General features: G+C 35.8%; 1 long non-coding RNA gene across 1 annotated transcript in view; it reads right to left on the reverse strand.

Annotated features, from left to right (window-relative positions):
• Positions 1-383: 383 nt before the first annotated feature.
• Positions 384-20,160, reverse strand: part of LOC112541863 (uncharacterized) — a 68,454-nt gene continuing 48,677 nt past the window's right edge. The window contains exons 2-3 of the long non-coding RNA XR_003085811.2: positions 2,120-2,211; positions 384-1,907 (exon numbers count right to left, since the gene is read on the reverse strand). This is a non-coding gene — a long non-coding RNA (uncharacterized LOC112541863). The remainder of the gene's footprint in view (positions 1,908-2,119; positions 2,212-20,160) is intronic.

Raw genomic sequence — 20,160 nt, forward strand, 5'->3', positions numbered from 1 at the left:
ACTGGCCCAAAATTTCCCAGGGAACCTCTATGGCTTAACCACTTAAGCACTACCTTAACCACTGTTCACACTGGCTCTCCCACATACAAAGTATAGTTAATTAATATACGTATACAGGTAGTTTGTTTTTTATATAAACTCTAAGCCCTTTTGTCTGTACTTTGAGACAATGGCACTGTTTTATTTGTGTCTCATCTACATTTATATAAATGAATAATAACTACTGTAGTCCAGAGAAAGATATTTGTGGAGAAAAGTTACTTCAGGTTTAAAAAGAAATAGATTTGTTTGCTAGAAGGTAGAAACTTTCCAATGAAAGTGGAAATTGTTGAAATCCTTTTCACTATATATTGAAAAGAGGACACAAATGTATACAAACAAAAGTTTAATCATTCATGCTAGCAGCAATGTCATGCTTCTGATCTCCCACCCCCAGCAGCATTTGCTGGGTTCAGTCAAATGTCTAATGCATCTTCAGTAACTAGACACAAAACATAGTAGTACCAAATAAGTTAAAGTATCAAGTTTATTAGATGCATTGTATTAATATTTATCAAGTTCATTAAAATATCAAGTTTTATCACAGCTACTTCTATACATGGTGACAAAAGCAAGTTTAAAATAAACAATGAGAAAAATTCATCAAATGTTTTCCAGGTACACTGCCACTTAAATGGCCAAATCTTTTTGTTTAGCAGGAAAAGGACAATAAATTTAATCATTCTTGTGATCCCTTTTTGAAATATAGATTATAAACCCAATCTATCTCTGAATATTTTTGAGGCAAAACTTGCCAAAAGTCATCCAGATGGATAGACCTATTTTTATCTAAACAGGGAGGGTAGACCAGTCATTAAATTGTGGTCAATACAAATGACAGAATTGGGTGGGGGGGGTTTTTTTTTGTTTTTTTTGTTTTTTTCATTTATCCCAAAGACTGAAAGCTGAATCATTTGAGAAATGGATGGAGAGAATTCATGAAATAGCTTGGGGATCAATGACTATTAATTTAAGAGCAGGACATTTTCTAGAATGAAACAGTTTATGTTGTAATGTGAGATAATTACAATTTTCAACTAACTGACATTTCACACAGCTTGGGGACTATACTAGACAATAACCCTCAGCACCTAATACAACTCTGTTTTTAGCTGAGTCTTTTGTCAATAATCCAGTGGTGTTATATCAGTGGCAAACCCAATATCCTGCAAGCAATTACTTTCTTTGTCATAAAATTCTAAGAGCTATAGAGAAGTACAGTTCACATTAAGTTCACAGAAGACTTGTATCGATATATAAAATCTGCCATGTTGACTTTTCTTCTAATAATGAATTTCAGAGACTAAGAGAAAACATGCAAAATTTCTAGAGCCTTCTTCCATTAAGAATGGTAATTTGGTTAGGGGCTGACTGTCCTCATCCAGGGTTGATCAGCTTGCTGTAGTAGTAGTTTATTAATTGATTGGTCTTATGACCATATCAAAGAAAATAAAGTAAACGTAAGATACAGGTTCTAATTTCAAGGTAAAATAGATAAAAGAAAATGCAATAATAAAACACGTATGTAGTAAATACAAAACATTCAGATAAATGCATCACCTTTACATGGTATCCCAATCAGTCCAATATAACAGGTTCTTAGCTGAACTGCCTTGTCTATAAACTTAGCAGTTCTGCTCACAATGTATACATGAGAGCCCAGGAGGAAATAGGACAATCTGTGATTCAGGTTCCAGTGGGCTGCTCTTTCAAGTAGGGATTTTAAATATCTAGGCCTAAAAGGGGCATGGAGCTGACAGTCAAACAAAACATGAGCAATATCTTCGATGGCTGGGGCACATCCTCTCTTCATATGGCAGGTGATGGAAGCGCCTATATTTGGCCATGGAATCCAGCAACTCAGCTTGCTGTAGTAAAGGGAGATACCGAAAGAAGAAGAATTGCTAAGCCACAATGTGGTTGGTTGGTTTTTGGATAGTGTGACTTATACATAGTTTGTATAGCATGTTACACAAAATCAGTCATTTGTAGCATATCAAGGATGAAGCAAACCATGGATTAAAGCAATACGTGCACCTAGCTTTAATCAGAACAAGGCTGAAAAAAAGGTTGCACTTACATTTTCTATTCACTGATTCTTGCTTTAATTTGTCCTTAATTTACAGATCAAATTTCTGGCTATGCCAATTCTCTTTTTTTCTTTTTTATCACCTAAATACAAAAAATAAAGAAAAAGAATACACAAAATTATAAGGGAAGTGGGGGAGCTAAAAAAAGAAACAAAAACATACAGGATATATATTTACAGACATATATACATCAATAAATGGAAGCCATGATTTGTTACAGTCATTCATAGCTAATCTATATTCATCAATTCTAGAGACCACTGAATAGCTGGATCCATATGCTTGTCTTTCCAATGAAGAACCGCAAGTCTTTTGGCTATGCGGTACAGAAGATCAATTTTCCTTGTCCAGACGTCAACTCCCATGGGATAGAGATAAACTTCAAAAGAATATAGAATCTGAAAATATTAAATCTCAGAGTCAAGTTAATGCATCTGTTGACTTCTTTCCCAAATGGAACAATATCTTTAAATAAAGAAATTATTTTACTGCTTCTCCAGCAACATAAATGCAATGAGGTCATTTCTAAAATATTATTTCCTGTTGAGAAAGAGGTAAACCTATTGAAAATGTTGGGTTTTTTAAGCATCTCTCTCTTTTTTAATTGGTTAAACAAAATGTGTAACCAAAAAAGCAAAAAACAAAGAGAAAGGAAAAATATTGCATATACATACATAACGTTTTTTGGAAAAAAGTAAAGAAAAAAGAAAAAAAAGAAAAATAATTATTAAAAAGGCATTTTGTTAGTCTCCCTCCCCCCTCCCCCGCCCCCCCCCACGGTTGCTACTTTAATATTTTTATATTTTACTTTGGACACTATTACTTATTTCTGTTTGGATATAACATATCTCATTATGTGTTACTTCATGCACCACTCCTCTTTGACATTGCTCAAAATGAATTTGGTGGTACTGCTTAATGGTACTATTGATAGCTCAAAGAAGTTAAGGGGGAAAAAAAAACATGATTGGGGTTTTCTGGTACATGAAGCATCCTTATGGATGAAGAAGTTGTGGAAGTTCTTCCTTGTGGCTGTATAGTTGAAGAAATAATTTGCTGCACCATGTGCTTTATTGAGGAGATCATAAGCTCAGGATTGATAGAAAACATTACATGTATCCATTAAGGTGACAGTCTGGGCTTGTATGGAACATGGGACTATGCTACACCTGAAGATGATGTGGCAACTTCCATTGCCGCAAAACACAGTGACCTGCTTTCCAAATAAAGTCCAAGAATTACATTGAAAGTTTGCTCTACCACTTCCACAGATTGTCCATTGCAGAATCTGGGAACTTCCAACATTAAAGACTCTCTTACCTGATTGAACTGATACACTCACAGGCTAGACTGATAGTATTTATGCAAGTGTGACACAAAGCAAAGATTTTATAGTGACTGTTCCATATTTGCCAAACACCTGTGACAGATGAACAAGGTCACCCTTTGCTGTCTCTCTGAAAAGTTTATAAGTCATAGTAAGCTGTTGTGGTGATTTTATTTTGTTTTGTAATTTTTTTTTTTACCATGAATTCCTTACTCTGTTTGCTGTTCAGTTTTGTGCTATGTTTAAATTGCTCTTATTTTTGTTTTGTGGGGCTTCCAGAGCTTGTGGAATTTATGTGCTGTGCCAGGGGGCTACCCTCCCTTTCCTGCATAAATTCCCTGATGTAATCCCAAAATCCTTCTTTGGAGGATTGGAGGATCTGTGGGAGAAACTGGGATGTGACAAAGACAATTGCAAAGGCAACATAGGGAAACAACAGAGAGCTAGCACAAGATATAAGGCTTCCCCCCCTCCCCGCCATTCACCTGTCACTGTGTACTGATTTATATTTTTGAGGCTGTGATTTGATGTGAAGATGAATTGGTTACATCTCTGAATTGAACCAACTTTCTAAATCACATTGTTGAATTAGATCAAATTGTTAAAATGAATTTATTGTCTCTGAGTTGATCCAATTACTCAATTCTGCATCTGCAGACAGTCTTTTTTCTCCCCCAGTTGAACTGATTTCCCAGTAAGATCATTCAATTTCACTATCTGATTCAGACATCCAAATAGCATCAACACAGATTATATTATTTAATTTTTTAAATCAGATTGATTTGATATCCAAACTGAATTGACATTTTAAATAGGATTGATCCAACCCATACCTTCCTGATATTTAATACTAGCTGAATTAGTTTGAACCAGCACTACTATTTTCTTTGTTGGTATTTTCTTGTTTTACTCTCACTTTTGGAGAAGGAAAAGTAAGAATCCTTCTTTTGCTTTTTGAACTGCTTCTTATCAATCCCTTAATTATACATATCTGATTCTTGCTGTAATAAATTGCTTTCCATCTATTTATGAAATAATTTTCACTGTTTTAAATAGTACTGTAAGAATTTTCATGTTTGTATTTGCATTTTATCAGACAGAAACACCTACCATTTATTTTCTAACTATTTCTAATTGCTTTTCCCCAATGTAAATATATAATGACGATGTGCTACATTTTAATTTTGTTACATCTTTTCCACTTAGATCTTTCTTTGATCTTTCTTCTTGTTTATAATTTAGGTCCTTTGATGAAATACTATTTATCCTTCTTTGTGGTCTATTCATCCATCAATTCTTTTCATCTTATTTTCAGAAATTGACTTTTTATTCAATATATAAACATTATCCTAACAAATATTTCATTTTTTTAAAACACCTGATTCTATATACTATTAAACAAATGGTCATTTCTTCAATGTTCTAAATTTGCTGTTGTTGTTGCTGTTATTATTACAGATAGTCCTCAGGTTACGATCGTTTGTTCAGTGACCAAAGTTACAATGGCACTAAATGAATGGTACTTATGACTGATCCTTGGAGTTCCAGTCATCTCAGCATCCCTGCAGTCACATGACCAAAATCCAGGCACTTGGTGCCTGGCTTATGATTACGATGTCGGAGCAAGCTGTGGTCACGTGATTGTGATTTCTGGCATTCCATGCCAGTTCCCACAAATGAAATCAATGAAGAAGCCAGCAAGAAATTGGAAGTCATGATCACATGAGATCTTTGTTTAATGACCTGCACAGTCCTCAGGTTATGTAGGCAGCTGGAACTGCTGGAATTGCCATCGCTAAGTGAGGTGGTCACATGACATTGTGCTTTATGGCTGCATCGCTTAGCAATAGAAATTCCAGTCCCAATTGCCATCGTAACCCCAGGACTACCTGTATTACTACTACTACTACTACTACTACTACTACTACTATTATTATTATTATTATTATTATTATTATTATGGCATGGAGTCTTGTTTTTCTTTTCATTGCTCAGGTCTTTCAGTTTCATGTACTTCTTTGTATATAATGCAGCCATTCATTCTTATTTTCAGGTAATTTTCCAAAAAATTGGAATCATATTGTTGAATAATGGCTAGATATGCAAGGTTATAGTTTCTAGGGTTAATTGATGAAATTGCTTTGCTGAAATTCTACCCTTTGCTTTGTCTCCTGATGATGATATAAGGCATAATTAAATGTTGACTTGGTGTGTATGTGTGTGTCTACCCTATATGCATTGGAGCTAATTAAAATGTAATTTGCTCACATTCAACTTTGCTTACATTCCGCTGAAAGTAAGCTGCCGGTTCCCATACACCAGTGTTGTCCAAACCTGGCCACTTTAAGATGAGTGGACTTCAACTCCCAGAATTCCCCAGCCAGCATGGCTGGCTGCGGAATTCTGGGAGTTGAAGTCCACTCATCTTAAAGTGGCCAAGTTTGGACAACACTGCCGTACACACATGCCACTTGCTAGAATCCCCTTTGCAGAAGTATGGTGACGTGGTGGGCTTGGAACCTTTCCTCCTGCATGCTTCAAATTTCAAAGCAAGCTTTCTCTGCCATCAAATCAATACGTTTCAAAAGAAAGAAAAAAAGCCAGCAACACAGTACCTTACATATTTACTCTATGAAGTTGAAGGCAGATACCAAAGTTTGAAATTTGTCCTAACTGCTATAATTGCCACTATATTTGATAAAACACAACTGGTCCAAAAGTTAGTCATATATAAAATAAGGAGAATAAATAGACTGCATCCTTACATTAGAGATCAAATCAGCGAAGGTTCAATTTGAACTTAAAATTTAATTTGAAGGATTGGTTTAATGTGATCCAAATTTGCAAATCAAATCATGAGATCAATTCACTTCAAAAACTCTATTCAATCTGGCCTGCATATTAAATCTCTGAATCAGTTCAGAGGCACCCAATTCTGTTAGATGTGAGGAATCAATTGGACATTTCATTTGGGGCATTCATTCCGGGATTTGTTTTAACTGAGTTCTTAATGGCTTTTCAAAAGTTTAAATGAACTCCCACACAATTTTTAAGGTTTGTTTGCTTGTTTATTTATTTATTTGTTTATTTATTTATACTAGGCTTAAATGTGGCCCCTATCACCAACCAGGTTTACATTTCTACCATACATAATAAGGCTAAAATAACAATAGGGTTTTTTTTTCTCTTTCCATTCTCATAGCCTTTAACAGATAATTTTTCTCAGTATTCTTTATTTCATTGCCATAATCCCCTGTTACAAATACAGGTGGGCCTTTCAGTTTGAGAGATTGAGTGGCTTGTCTGAGATTACCTACTGAAATCAAATTCAGTTACATTGCTAAATCAATGACATTTTAGTAGATGCATTAAAGCCATAACCACTGATGATGATCTTAAATTCCATTTGCAGATTTGACATCCATGGCCTGAGGAAGCCAAAGTCTGGAAGCTCAATGCTGTCAATTGTAAGCAAAACTGCCACTTGCAGCAAACTACTTTTTATGCTGTTTGATATATAGATTAATGAGCAATAATTCCCTTGGGGGCTAAATTATTATTTTTTCTTAAATAGTGATCTTGTAAACATTGCCATTGCTTGGTCTAAAATTTCTCGTCACTTATTTTTAAACAAACAAGTAGCATAAGAAACTGTATTTTACCAAGTCAGATTATTTGACAGCTTACTGTAGCCCTGTACTGTTTCCAGTGTTAGGACACAGACAATATTTTCTTGATTTCTGCTACCTGCATCTAATGTTCTGGCTGAAAATGGGCAGGAGCTGAACCGAGACATTCCCCAAGCAAAACGTGGGCTCTACCACTGAACTTTTAGGCATAGATGACAACATAAACAAGATCCAATAGAAGAAACAGAAGGAGTTGCAAGATCTTGACTACACTTTTCAGTAGATCTGTCAGTTAGTTCTGCTGACTGCTGCTTTTTTCCTGAGCTTAATTTGGCTCAGAATCTTAGCAGGGACAGGTCTAGAGAGGACTTGGACAGCAAGCTGCCAGACAGTCCAAGATCTATAGTCTATTTTGGGAAATATACATATATACATACATAACAGAAGGCAGCACTGACAAAGCACATTGCTGCCAGGAAAATTGCATGGATGTGTAGTTTCCAAAAATAAAGCCTGAGGTGAAGGGAACTTTATGTTTGGCTTCTACTGCTTTCCAGCTGAAATAAAGCTTGCAGACCTTGGAGCACTGAGACTAAGAAGCCCTCTTCATAGCCTTGACTTTCCCTAATAGTTCTTTTTTTGGGGGGGGGGGGACTACTTTTCAGTTTTTAAAAATGCACTGGGATAAAGCCTCAAAATGGATATATTCACATTCATTATTATGTTTTCTCTGCTGAGACAATCAGCAGAATGCCATATAAGGAGGTTTCCTCCAGTTTTTGTTGTAAGACATCTGTTAGTTTTCCATTCATCTGTCAGTATAAGTCACAACTGATAAAGTATTAAGTAATAATTTTAATGTTAGCATTAAAGGAAGCCTTTGATATTAATGAATGTCAACCAGTTAATGTGTTAATTTCAACTCTGGCATCATGACGTTGGCAAGTCAAAGGGTTAATAGCTCATATATAAAAGGAAATCTATTGCAATACTAATAGATAATATGTAAATAGATGTTTAATTAGCAGTTAAGTGGTAATGACATCAATTAATCAAAACACTCACCTTAGAACAAACCCAAACAACTAAATTCTGAAGATTAAAAAAAAAACAAAAGACACCCTGAAATCATATTAGTAGGACAAAGTCATGTTTTCACCCCTTTCACTATAGAAGCCCTTTCTTAGTTACCTTCATAGTTTCCTCACAATCAATATTATGGACTTTGATCTAGATCATTTCAAGAATATCTCAGATGCAATTATAAGACTCTGTTACAAAAACAACAGTCTTGCATCAGAAATTAATGTTTTTCAGATAAAACTTTTGGTGGATAAATATTTATTTTTACTGAAAAATATTCAATTGGCATAATAACATATAGTAATAAACATCTATCCAAAGAGAAATAAAGAGAGGAAACAACTCTTTGATATTTTAAAAACTACAGACAATTTATTTCTGACTGCATGTTGAAGCAAGGACAATGTTGCTCAGGGCACTTGCACATCCTGACCACTTCCCCTTCCCAATCTCTCAGAAGCATTTTGAAGAGAATCTGTAATTGTTTTCCAATCTGCTAACTCAAATGACTGAGAACAAGGAACAAAAATCATTGCCCTACCCCAAGCTGCTTGCATTGCAAAAACTCCCTCGTTATAACCCCTACAAATAATAATAATAATAATAATAATAATAATAATAATAATAATAATAATAATAATAATAAATAATTTCCTTGCACTTTCCCCCTGTCCATGTTCATACTTCATAGAGTGTGTGTTTGTCAGGTTGTATGCAAAAATACCCAGAATTTCTTAGAAGGGAGAGCTTGCAAAAATGTCAAGCTGATTTCCACTTGAAAATTCTAAAGCTCAGAAGTGTGGTGAGGCAGATCCTACCCATTACAGACCTTTAAACTTAGTAAATTGTTAGTAAATTATCTACTAGACATTTGTGTTGGAAGTTCTGCGATTGTCTTGATCAGCTGAATATACTTGTCCATGATCAGGCAGGTTTCAAAGCAGGAAAATCAACACAGCTTTGGAATGGTCGTTAAAGGCAGTAGTCTAACCATGTGGTAATAACGGCATGAGTTACTGTAGGTAAGGCTGCAACTTGTAAACCTGCTGAACCTGGGCAAAGACCCCTCTAGTCATAACTTTCATCTGCCACACTAGCAGGAGCTGTGAGTCTAGAAGACCTCCCAGTTGCCATTGCCAACCTGCTCCTTCAGGAGTAAGCCTGCCCATCTAGACCATCGGTGTTGTTGTTGAAGAGTCTCCATGGACAAACACTACTTCCATCTGGTTTAAGTTCAGCTCCAGACTATTCTGCTCTATCCAGCTTCTGACAGCTTCCATGCACCAAGAATCTTCCCTTTTCCCTAGTATGATTATACAACATTGACTGTCATCCATATACTGATGCTACTACATCCTGAACTGGAGTCACTTGGATTGAGATGGGCGGCTATAAAAATTGCATAAATAAATAAATAACCTAATCCAGTGGCTTCGTATAGATGTTAAAAAGAAGGGTCCAACCCCTCTGAAACACCACAAAGCAGGGGCCATTGGACTGACCTCTCATTCCCTCACTACCATTGACTCAACCCACTGAGGAAAGAATGGAACCACAGCAAGGCAGAGCTGCAATCCCCACCCCCGTAAGGCAATCCAGTAAGGTACCATGGTCAATGATATTAAAGACCCCAATACAGCTCATCAGTGTATGATGGAAAAATAATAAAATAAAGCTGGAAATTCTCCCCGACCCTCCCCCTTGCCTCTCCTGCAGCAAACTCCTTACTCCCCCTCCCCCTAGCCTCTCTTTCTGTCCCCCTCCCCTTGCCCCTCCTCCAATCTCTTTTCTCCACTTTCTTCTGCCATTCTTTGCTCATGCAAAACAGGATCAGCTCCAAGCTATTGCATGACCCAAGAGCGACCATGTTCCACTGCCAAAAATAGCCCTCTTAACACCATCATACTGAAACAATGGGAGGGCCATCACTTGCCTGCTTAAGGGTTTGCTGTGGTTCTTATCTCACAATAGAAAAACTATTTATCCCCCATTTAACACCTATCCAAACTTATCCTCGAATCAGATCCCTCAGATTTCCAGCCTCTCAACCTCAAAAATGTATCAATTCTATGCTTTTCTATTGTTCAGGATCCCTCTTTCTTGGAAAGCAGGCACCCAATGATCATTGCAATAAACATGGTTCTTCTCCTCAACGTTGTACTCCTGTGTTTGGCAAAACTTTCACAACAAGTGAAAGCAACCAATGCTGTCTCTCTCCTATACCCAGGAGAACTTCTGCTGAAAAGGATGCAAATGATCTGCTTCATCTGGGGTTCTCCATAGTTGATTATCCATCGCTGTCTCAACCACCTTCCACTTGTTGCTGGTAACCGTCCAGGTCCATTAGATAACTGGAGCAAACAACCTGAATGGGTCTGTGCATCCCACAGAAGTCCTGGGACCAATCAAATTTAGTGAGATCAGGGTATGATTCAGTATAGCAAAGAGGTGATGGAAATTCTCTCCATATCCAGACCATGGAACATTTCCTCAGAGGAAAAATGAAGTCTAATATATGATATACAAAGATATATAAACTTTATGATGATGCAAGATTTTGTGTAGGACGCACATGTGCCAGACACCTGTATAATCCAACCATGGTGATTAAGGAGATAAAACAAGGCTTAAAAACAAACAAACAAATAAACAATTTCATTTTTTGTTTAGTAGTCAATTGCCTTTCTGAATGTATGCAGGAGTTAAACCTAAACACTTCCACCCTGGCAGATCAATATTTTGTTTTATTCTGATGTTATTTTGTAATTGAAACATGTTGTGGTTAGTTGCTTAGGACTCTTGTCCAGCTTTGCAAAGAGGAGCAGTTAGTTATTAACTATCAAAAAAATAGAAGTCATAGTACCAACGTGGTATATAAACAGTCATGACATAAAGTCTATGTGTGAGCGTGTGTATGTGTGTGTGATTTCTAGGCATTATTTCTCAAGCTTTGAGCAGGATAACTGTGTTAATAATCTACTTCCATGGCTCAGAAAACTGCTGCAGCAATTTGAAGATTATTGGATGCAGGAAGAGATGTTTATTCCAGCTGCCATCAAATTATTTGTTGTGAAATCCTTTTCACAATTAATGTGCAAGGTGCAACTAGGACCATATTCCAACTGTAGATCTTTTGAAAAAGGTACAATTAGATTTTTTAAAAAGATTTCTCTTTCTCTCTACCCCTCTCCTCTCTGTCTCTCTCTCTCTGTCTCTCTCTCTCCCCACAAGATCTGTTCCTAATGGGGGTTGGAGGCTACAGACAAGGCTACTCTGAATCAGAACCAAAATATGGCCAATCATCTTATTTGCTTGGATAAGGCTTAACTTGACTCCAACTGGGCTACTTTCATTAAAACCACATTATAATTATAGTATGGTTAGTGGAAGAGTATTATATAAACTACTCTCCTACACAACACCTTGCCTGAGCATCTATTATTCCTTGGATTAGAAAAGGCTAATCAAATAGTGGATTGGGACGCAGAGTCTCAGAATGAATCAGTTGCATCTAAAAGATTTATCAACTCTCTGAAAATCCCCGAGATACTTTCTAGCAGTTTACTTGAATTCACATATCCCAAATATTGATGGGTATTTTCTATAACCTGTTTTAATGCTCTCCCCTTGGCATTTCTAGAGGGCAGACATCATAAGATCCCAGTCCCCCAGAGGTAATACCCAAGTGAATCAGGCAAAACTAAGCCAGTTCTATCTGTGCTTTGATGCTGCAAATTTTATTCTGAATCTTGGTGAAAGTTAATTCAACCATTATTTGTAAAAAAAACATCCAGGCCACTTAGATGAATTTTATAATCAATATTGATTAGATGACAGAAATTCTAGCTGCAATTTTTTTGTTTCTTTAGCTAGAAGAACTTACCAAATTTTTACAGGTTTTGTATTAATTATGTGAATTGACATAATTGACATGTTGATATGATGAACAAGCCAAAGCATTATCCTTCTTACTATCCCACTAGCATTGGGACATGCTTTATGTATTATTTAATTAATTAATTCCATTTCTTTGGGTTACTATTTCTTACTCCTCTTTTGTGCTTTGCATAATATTACTTACCCCAAAAGGGAATAGCATGGTAGGTAGGTATGAATGTAGGAAAAGCTATAGCAAGATACATCTAAGAGTTGTCTTTACCCTAGTTTAACATTTGACATTCACTGTATTTTATATTTTCTTACATTTTATAATATTGAAAGCTGCAGTTATGGAACAGATGGTTAAGACTTACTTTCCCCATTATTATGATAGCTATTCATTCACTGAGGTAGAAAATTATTGTACATCATTCATTTTCATTGTGCGAAGTCATTTCAAGCACATGGACATTATACACACAAGGTATTACAGCAAGAACAGTTAGAGGGCTTGCAGACTGACATTCTGTATTATTTTGTACAGAAGAGTTCCATTAAATATCTTTTCCGCAAAGAAGTATTTGATTTTTAATACTTCCTTTAAGTGTGAAAAAGGCATGTTTTGGCAGATAGGAATCTGAAACAATGATAGTCTGATAAACTTTAGTGTGAAATTTGTCACTTTTTACGATAAACCTTTTCATCAAATATCTTGCAATTCAAAAATATCTTCCAGGCATCTAAAATTCTTTTGTTACCAAACCGTCACACATCCTATGGAAAAACAAAGGCAGTAGTGGCCTTGCACAGGTAAGAGAATAAGCTGCTACATTGTTCATGCACATACAACAATTGGTTTGATATCTGAAGTCATCTCCAGCACATTCTAGTAAAGCAAATTCACATTTCCAGTAACAAATCACACCAAGGATATCATCACAAGGTATTGAGAAATATAGTATGCTTATATTGATGGCTTCATATTGACAGATCATTGCTTATAACAGTTGCCTAAATTATTGCTATCTTTAATTCTATTCTAGGAAATGACAGTACATGGTCTTCCAAGTAAGGCTGAAGTACATCTTCTACCATTCCTTAACCATAACTTTTAACCCTAACCTAACATTTGCTAAGCTCTCTGAAGCTCTATAACAAAACATAACTCAAAGAAGGGCTGCATATTCTCCACTATTGTTTCACACACACACAACCATACACACACACACACACACACACACACACAGATTTACTCATGGAGTTCAATTTCAATAGAACATTAATAAAATGTTGGATGAATTCTTGTATCATATCAAAAATGTTGACAAGCTTTTTTTTTTGGCTGAAAGTAGGTGTGTGCTTCTGAGTGAGGTTCCATGGCAGATTAGATACCTCCGAAGAATTGAAGAATCAATAGGACCACTTATGGGAATAGTTAAACAAATTAATGACAAAGTGGAAATTTTAGAAAGTAAAACAGAAATAATAAATAGAGATCTAGAAAAGGATTTAGACAATCTGACATTACTGGAATTGACCGAAAAATAACTTTGCTTGAGGCTTACAGCAGTTCCAGAGGATTCTGGAGAAGGCACCAGAGAAAAGGTTGTTGAAGCTTTAACAAACTTTTTTATTTGTAATATATGTAATGAAGATGATATGGAGGCAGAAATTAACAAAGTATATAGAATCAACACATGATTTGCAAAATTAAGAAATGTACCAAGGGATATTCTTGTGCACTTTGTCAGGAGGAAGACTAGAGACCATGTTTTGCAGCAGCATTTTATTTTATTTTATTTTTGTTTATTTATATTTCAAATTTAATCACTGCCCATCTCATTCAAAGATCTTACTACCAGACTAAAGATTAACCATGCAGATGTGATTGTACTTAAAGAAATCTTGATCAGAATACTGTGCAAATGAAAAGAGTATTTTTTTTTTTTTGACTGACAAGCTCAAACAGAAAAAGATACCATTTCAGTGGGATAAATTGGAAGGAGCAATATTGACTTTTAAGCAACAGAGGTTTAGACTGAATTCAGTTCAAAAAACAAGAGAATTCCTAGGAAAAAATTAGAGGGAAATTGGAAGAAATGCAAATGGAAGTGACAGAGGGCTCTAAGCAACAGCCACAACAAGAAATTGAAGAGGAAACCACCACATTAGGCACTACAGGTATTGAAGTTTCTAAATTTTTGGTTTAAATATGGATTTTAAATGCCTAATGTGAAATATAAATGGAACAAATGCTCCTCAAAAAAGAATAAAATTATTTCACTACTTAAAAAAATTTAAACAAGATGTAGATTGTTTACAAGAAACACATATGGGGGGGGGGGGGGAAGGATACAAAATACTTGACCTGCAAAAATTTGGGTGAAGAATTTATTTCAGCGGGAGCCAAAAAGAGAAATGGAGTTGTTTTGTATATAAACCCCCAGTTATAGCAAGAAATAGTACTGACTAATGATTATGGTAGATATGTGGGAGTTGAAGCTACTTTGCATGGGACCAAGACTCTGATAATGGGAATTTATACTCCATATGAGGATGAAGTAACATTTCACAAAGGATTTACGGATAAACTAATGGATTTACCATATAAAAATTGGTGTTTAATGGGAGATTGGAATGGAATAATTTGTCCATAAAAAGATATTAAAATGACACAAGGTAAATTACCAATTTTTTTTTTAAATATGAGGGACAATTTAGAGCTTGTAGATGCATGGAAATACAAATATTGTGAATATACTTATTTTTCTGAAAGACATAGACCTTTTTCAAGAATTGATATGTTTTGGATATCTAAGAATTTGGTTACTAGTGTTTACAAAGTGGAGATATTGCCAAAGACCTTTTCAGACCACAACCCAGTGTGTTTAGCATTTAAGAGGAAAATCAGTTACTTTAGATGGAGGTTAAACAAAACATAGCTGCAGAAGGAAACAATAATGGAAGATTGCAGAAAGAAGTTGAAAGAATGTTTTGATAATAATCTTAATAAAGGTACAGACATAAGGATGGTTTGGGATCCAAGTAAAGCTTTTATGAGGAGACATTTTATACAACATAATAGGAAGCTCAAAAAAAAAAAAAAGAGAGACAGAGACAGGAGAAAACACAAGCGATTTAAATGAGATGAAAATGAAAGGAAAAGAATTAAAGAAAAGAAAGACTATTTCAGAATAGAAACTATTCTACTCAGAAACTAAACTACTCAGAAAAGAAAACTATTTCATAACAAATTAAACACTTACAACAGCAATTGTCCATGTTAACAGTAAGGCAAATGGAAGTAAAAATGAACTATGCAAAACAAAAGAATTTTGAATTTGCAAATCAGCCAGGGAAATGGTTGGCATATAAATTGAGGCAAGAAAAGGAGAAAAAAAAATGATATTAAAATAACAAAATGGAAATGTCATAATAACAGATAATTCAAAGATGCAAAAATATTTCATCAGTATTAGTCTAAATTATATAAAGGAGAAGAAGTTTCCCTAGAAAAGGTTGATGAATATTTAAAGAAACATAACTAACCAAAGATCACAGAAAAACAGAAACAATTCATGAATGGACCTATAACAATGAGGGAAGTTTGTGAAGCCATAAAAAGGGCAAAAATAAGGAAAGCACCTGGATCAGATGGTTTACCAGCCTCTTATTATAAACATTTTGAAGATGAATTATTACACCTGTTGCAAAAAAAATGATGAATTCTGTTTTACAGACTAGAAAGATACCAGACAGTTGCATAGAAGCTAATATAGCATTAATACCTAAAGAAAGTCAAGATTTGACTTCACCAGAAAGTTACCATCTGATATCATTATTGAATAAAGACAATAAGTTATTTATGATGATTTTAGCTGAGAGAATCAATGTGGGGTTTTACCCAAAAGACAGTTGAGAGATAATATCAGAAACATATTGGATATTTTGGAATACTTAGAACAACATAATGAAAAAGAAGTTGCATTGATCTTTCAAAAAGGCCTTTGACAATTTGAACTGGACTTCCTTGTTTAAAATTTTGGAAGATATGGACTTTAGTGAGAATTTATTAAATGGGTAAAATCGATTTATACCTCACAAAAGGCACAGATAATTGTAAATGGAGAATTAATAAAACCTTATGAGATACAGAAAGGGACAAGACAAGGATGCTCCTTGTCACCATTGTTATTAATCTTAGCTCTGGAAGTATTTTGATAGAGACATAAGACAAGATGAAAAGATTGATGGAATGAGGATTAAAAAGAAAATATATAAATTATGGGTGTTTGCCAATGAATTGTTGATAATTCTGGAAAATCCTTTGGAACAAATAGAAATATTAATGGAAAAATTAAAGGATTTTGATGCATTGGCTGGATTTAAAATTAACAATGAGAAAACAAAGATGTTAACAAAAAACATGAAGGTGGAAGAGCAAAAAGAATTGATGGAAAAAACTGGTTTTAAGATTGAGAAAAAAGTGAAATACTTGGGTATTACCATGACTAATATGAACTGTATGTTATTTCAGAAAAATTATGTTAAAACATGGAATGAAATTAAGAATATATACTAAGATGGAAGAAATTATAATTGTCATTGTTGGGGAGAATTTCTCTGATAAAAATGAGTGTATGGCCTAGAATTATGTTTTTGTTTCAGACAATACCTATTTTGACAACTGATGTACTATTTAAGCAGAAAGATATATTTAGGTTTGTATGGCAAGGGGAAAAGCCAAGGATTAAATATAAAATCCTCCAAGATGCAAAGGAAAAGGGAGGATTGGGACTGCCTGATTTGAAACTGTATTTTGCAGTGTGCAAAAAGTCAAGATGGTGGCCGGGATGATGTGATTAAAGCTCTGCCTGGTTTTTTGCTTGCTGGTTTGTTTTTGTTTTTTGGTGCGTTGCTGATATGCTGCAGATGTCTCTCGTACATAAGGTGAAAGGAGAATAGGTTCCAGCAGAGGAATGTCTATTGCCTTCCTATTTTCAGTTAGTGCTTTGGGAGCAGACTTACAATATTACACCGTATGCTTATGAGTTTTCTCTGTTCTATCTGTCACTTGCTGACGTTGTCAAGGTAGAGAGAAACCAGAGATCTGGGGCAGGATTGGTCCCAAAGCTTCAGTTCCCCTCATTGCTAGAAGGAAGGATCAGCTGGCAAGAAAACTCTAGCTATTGAGTCTTTGCCCTGAATTGTTGCTCCCAGTCACAGGCAGAGCCTTTTGTAAAGAATGGGGGCAAAGAGGGCGTTTCCATCAGGATCCCACCTGAAGGGACTCCATTCATATTTGAAATGGTCAGATGCATCTACATATGTCATGTGTGGCATTTAAGGGAATCTGCTAAAAATGGTATGCTAAGACTTATTTCGTGTTTCCCCACATACTTCCAGTTGCTAGGCTGTTGACTTCAATGGAGGAAAAATGTTCCAGGATCCTGGATGCAGAAAGAAGAAAATGTTGCTGCGGGGGCTCAGATGTACATTCCCACCTCAGTCTTTTGTAATTATAGAGAGGTCCTATAGACCACAAGAACGGCATAGATGGACCAAGGGAGCTTCATATTCATGTGAAATCCTATCTAGTATTACCATGACAAAGGAGAGAAGAGGGGAGAGAGTCTGTCTTCTGGTGTCTAGTTTTCTGGGAATCCCTGGTGTCTCCATCATTTTATACATATTGCCAATAGCATTTTTGTTGGTTTCGATGATATGTTGTCTCTTGTTTAGGGGCATATAGGCATTAGTGGGACCTCCCTTAATTACTTTATTTGGATTAGCATTGATTTTTATGCATTGGTAATTTAATGTGAAAGTTTCAAAATATATTTTTTTAAAAAGCCTATAGAAATTTAATTCATTATGCCATTCTCTCATCAGAGAGGTGCACCTGACATTTATTTTTTCAAAATAAATTGAAATATATATTTAGGGCTTCAAAAACAATTGCTGTCCTGCAGAGCATTAAAAGGAACATAGAGTCCAGATCATGGAAGTAAATATTCTCTTTAACCTGCACTGATGAGACTCCATTTGGGCAGCACCTTTCAAAAACTAGGGCAAATTGGAGCATATTAGAGGAAGGCTACCAAGATGGTGAGGTCCAGAAATTAAACCCTATGAAGAATGGCTAAAGCATCTGGGAATGTTTAGCCTGTAGAAAAATACGATAGCAGTCTGCAGATATCCGAAGGGCTGTCACACAGAAGAGGGAGTAAACTTATTTTCTATTGCTCCAGAGGGCAAGAGCAGAAATAATGAGTTAAAACTACAAAAAAGGAAGTTCATAGTAAACATCAGGAGGAACTTCCCAACAGTGGAACACGTGATATGGTGAGTTCTTCTTTGCTAGAAGTCTTCAGACAGAGGCTGAGTGGTCATCTGTCAGAGAATTTCTAGTCAATCTGCACAAAACAGGGGGCTGGAGTAGCTGATTTCTAATGTTCCTTCCAATGATTCTTTGAGTCTATGGTCTTTCAGATATCAGAGGGTTCTTGGTTATTTTTATTGGAAAGCCTGATTTGCTTTGAAATAAGATATTTATTTATGAACACTAAGCAATTCCATCTTCCACATCCAAAATTTCTCTCTCTGTTCCTGACCCTTGTATCCTCTTCATTCCACCTTTCCCCTTGCTCCCAACAACTCAATGAAGTTCCTCTCTCAGAACTACACTCCACAGAGCTGATGAACTGGACTGTAATCCAGAATACCTTATGAGACAATAAAATAAGATTGGCTCATTTAGAAGTTTTCACATGTAGCACAGAGTTAAGCTTTTGCTATAAAAGACTCTAGTTGCTATTGTTTTGGCAACATTGTCCTTTCAATTCCAAGCACATACTGATGTCTTTTCAACTCCAAGCACATCTATTTTATTAACCATATTTTTGGTCACTAAATTAATTTTTTCATTTAATTTATTAAATGAAGTTTAATTAATGTTGCATTTAATGCTCTATTATATTTTAATTTTTAGAAGCAATGCTACTCCCATTTCAGGCATAGAAACTAACCAGATGTGGGACTGAATTTTACTTGAATGCTAGCAATGACCAGTAAGTTTTATTATGAGTATCTAAGGGCCATAAGCTAGCTCAGGGACCACAGAGCAAGCTGTGTGGCACACAGCTCAATCCTTCAATGTCCTACTACCTTCCACCCTCATTTCCTGAGGCAGCTGTCTCACTTGGTTAATTATAAGACTGGCCTTGCTGCAAACATGATGGCCTCAGGGCTTACTCTCTCCCTATCACAATTTTTGCAAGCCTTGTCCATAGCTATCACCTCCAAAATAGGCTGCATGATTAATGTAACTTTAAAGTAAACATTCCCTTGACTTGAACTCGATTCCTGGTAACTACACAGACATGTCCATGTAGTTTCCTTGACACAATGAAGAGTGGTTTGCTACTGATTTCTTTGGTGTTATTTTCTTTTCCCACTTTCCCAGTCCAGCCTGTAGCCCTGGAATGTCCTGGAAGTCTTCTATCCAAGTACTAACCAGGTCCAACCTTGCTTAGCTCTCTCTGAAATCAGCCAAAGTCATTTTCCACTTGTCTGGGCTCACATCCTTTGTAATTCACATCAATGGAATAAAAAGAGCAGGCAAATTCTCCATCTCCATGTTAAGGAAAAGGGGGCTCAGAAATAGGGCCTTGCTTCGGGCTCCCCAAAGAGTCTGATTGGAGTGAAGTTTGAAGCCAAGAGTTCCAGTCTCACTGCTCACATTTCAGTAGCTGTATTACAGCACAGCTTGAGAAATAGATGATCAAAAAGGCAGCATTTGATAAAATGTCTGCCAGTAGGGGCAAGGAACAGAAGTCTTGGGGGAGACATTCTCTGAATATATGTTGCAAGAATCACAAATTCAAGAGTAGCTTTGGTAAACAAATATTTACGAGGCAAACGTACCTGTCAAAGAGTACGATTCAGAGCCCGGGCTTTGTGAGAAACAGGCTTATGGGCTCTCAGGTTTAGCTGGGAGTATATGTTTATTTTCATGCTGCATTATTAAAAAAAGAAATGTATGACATATTTGAGAATAGAGATTTATATGTATTTTGAGCCAAATAAAGGGAGTGAACTGTATATCACTGGA

Source organism: Python bivittatus, unplaced genomic scaffold, assembly GCF_059951505.1.
Source record: "Python bivittatus isolate LINGU-HERP-01145 unplaced genomic scaffold, Pbiv_v1 ctg000060_np1212, whole genome shotgun sequence".
Taxonomy (NCBI): domain Eukaryota; kingdom Metazoa; phylum Chordata; class Lepidosauria; order Squamata; family Pythonidae; genus Python; species Python bivittatus.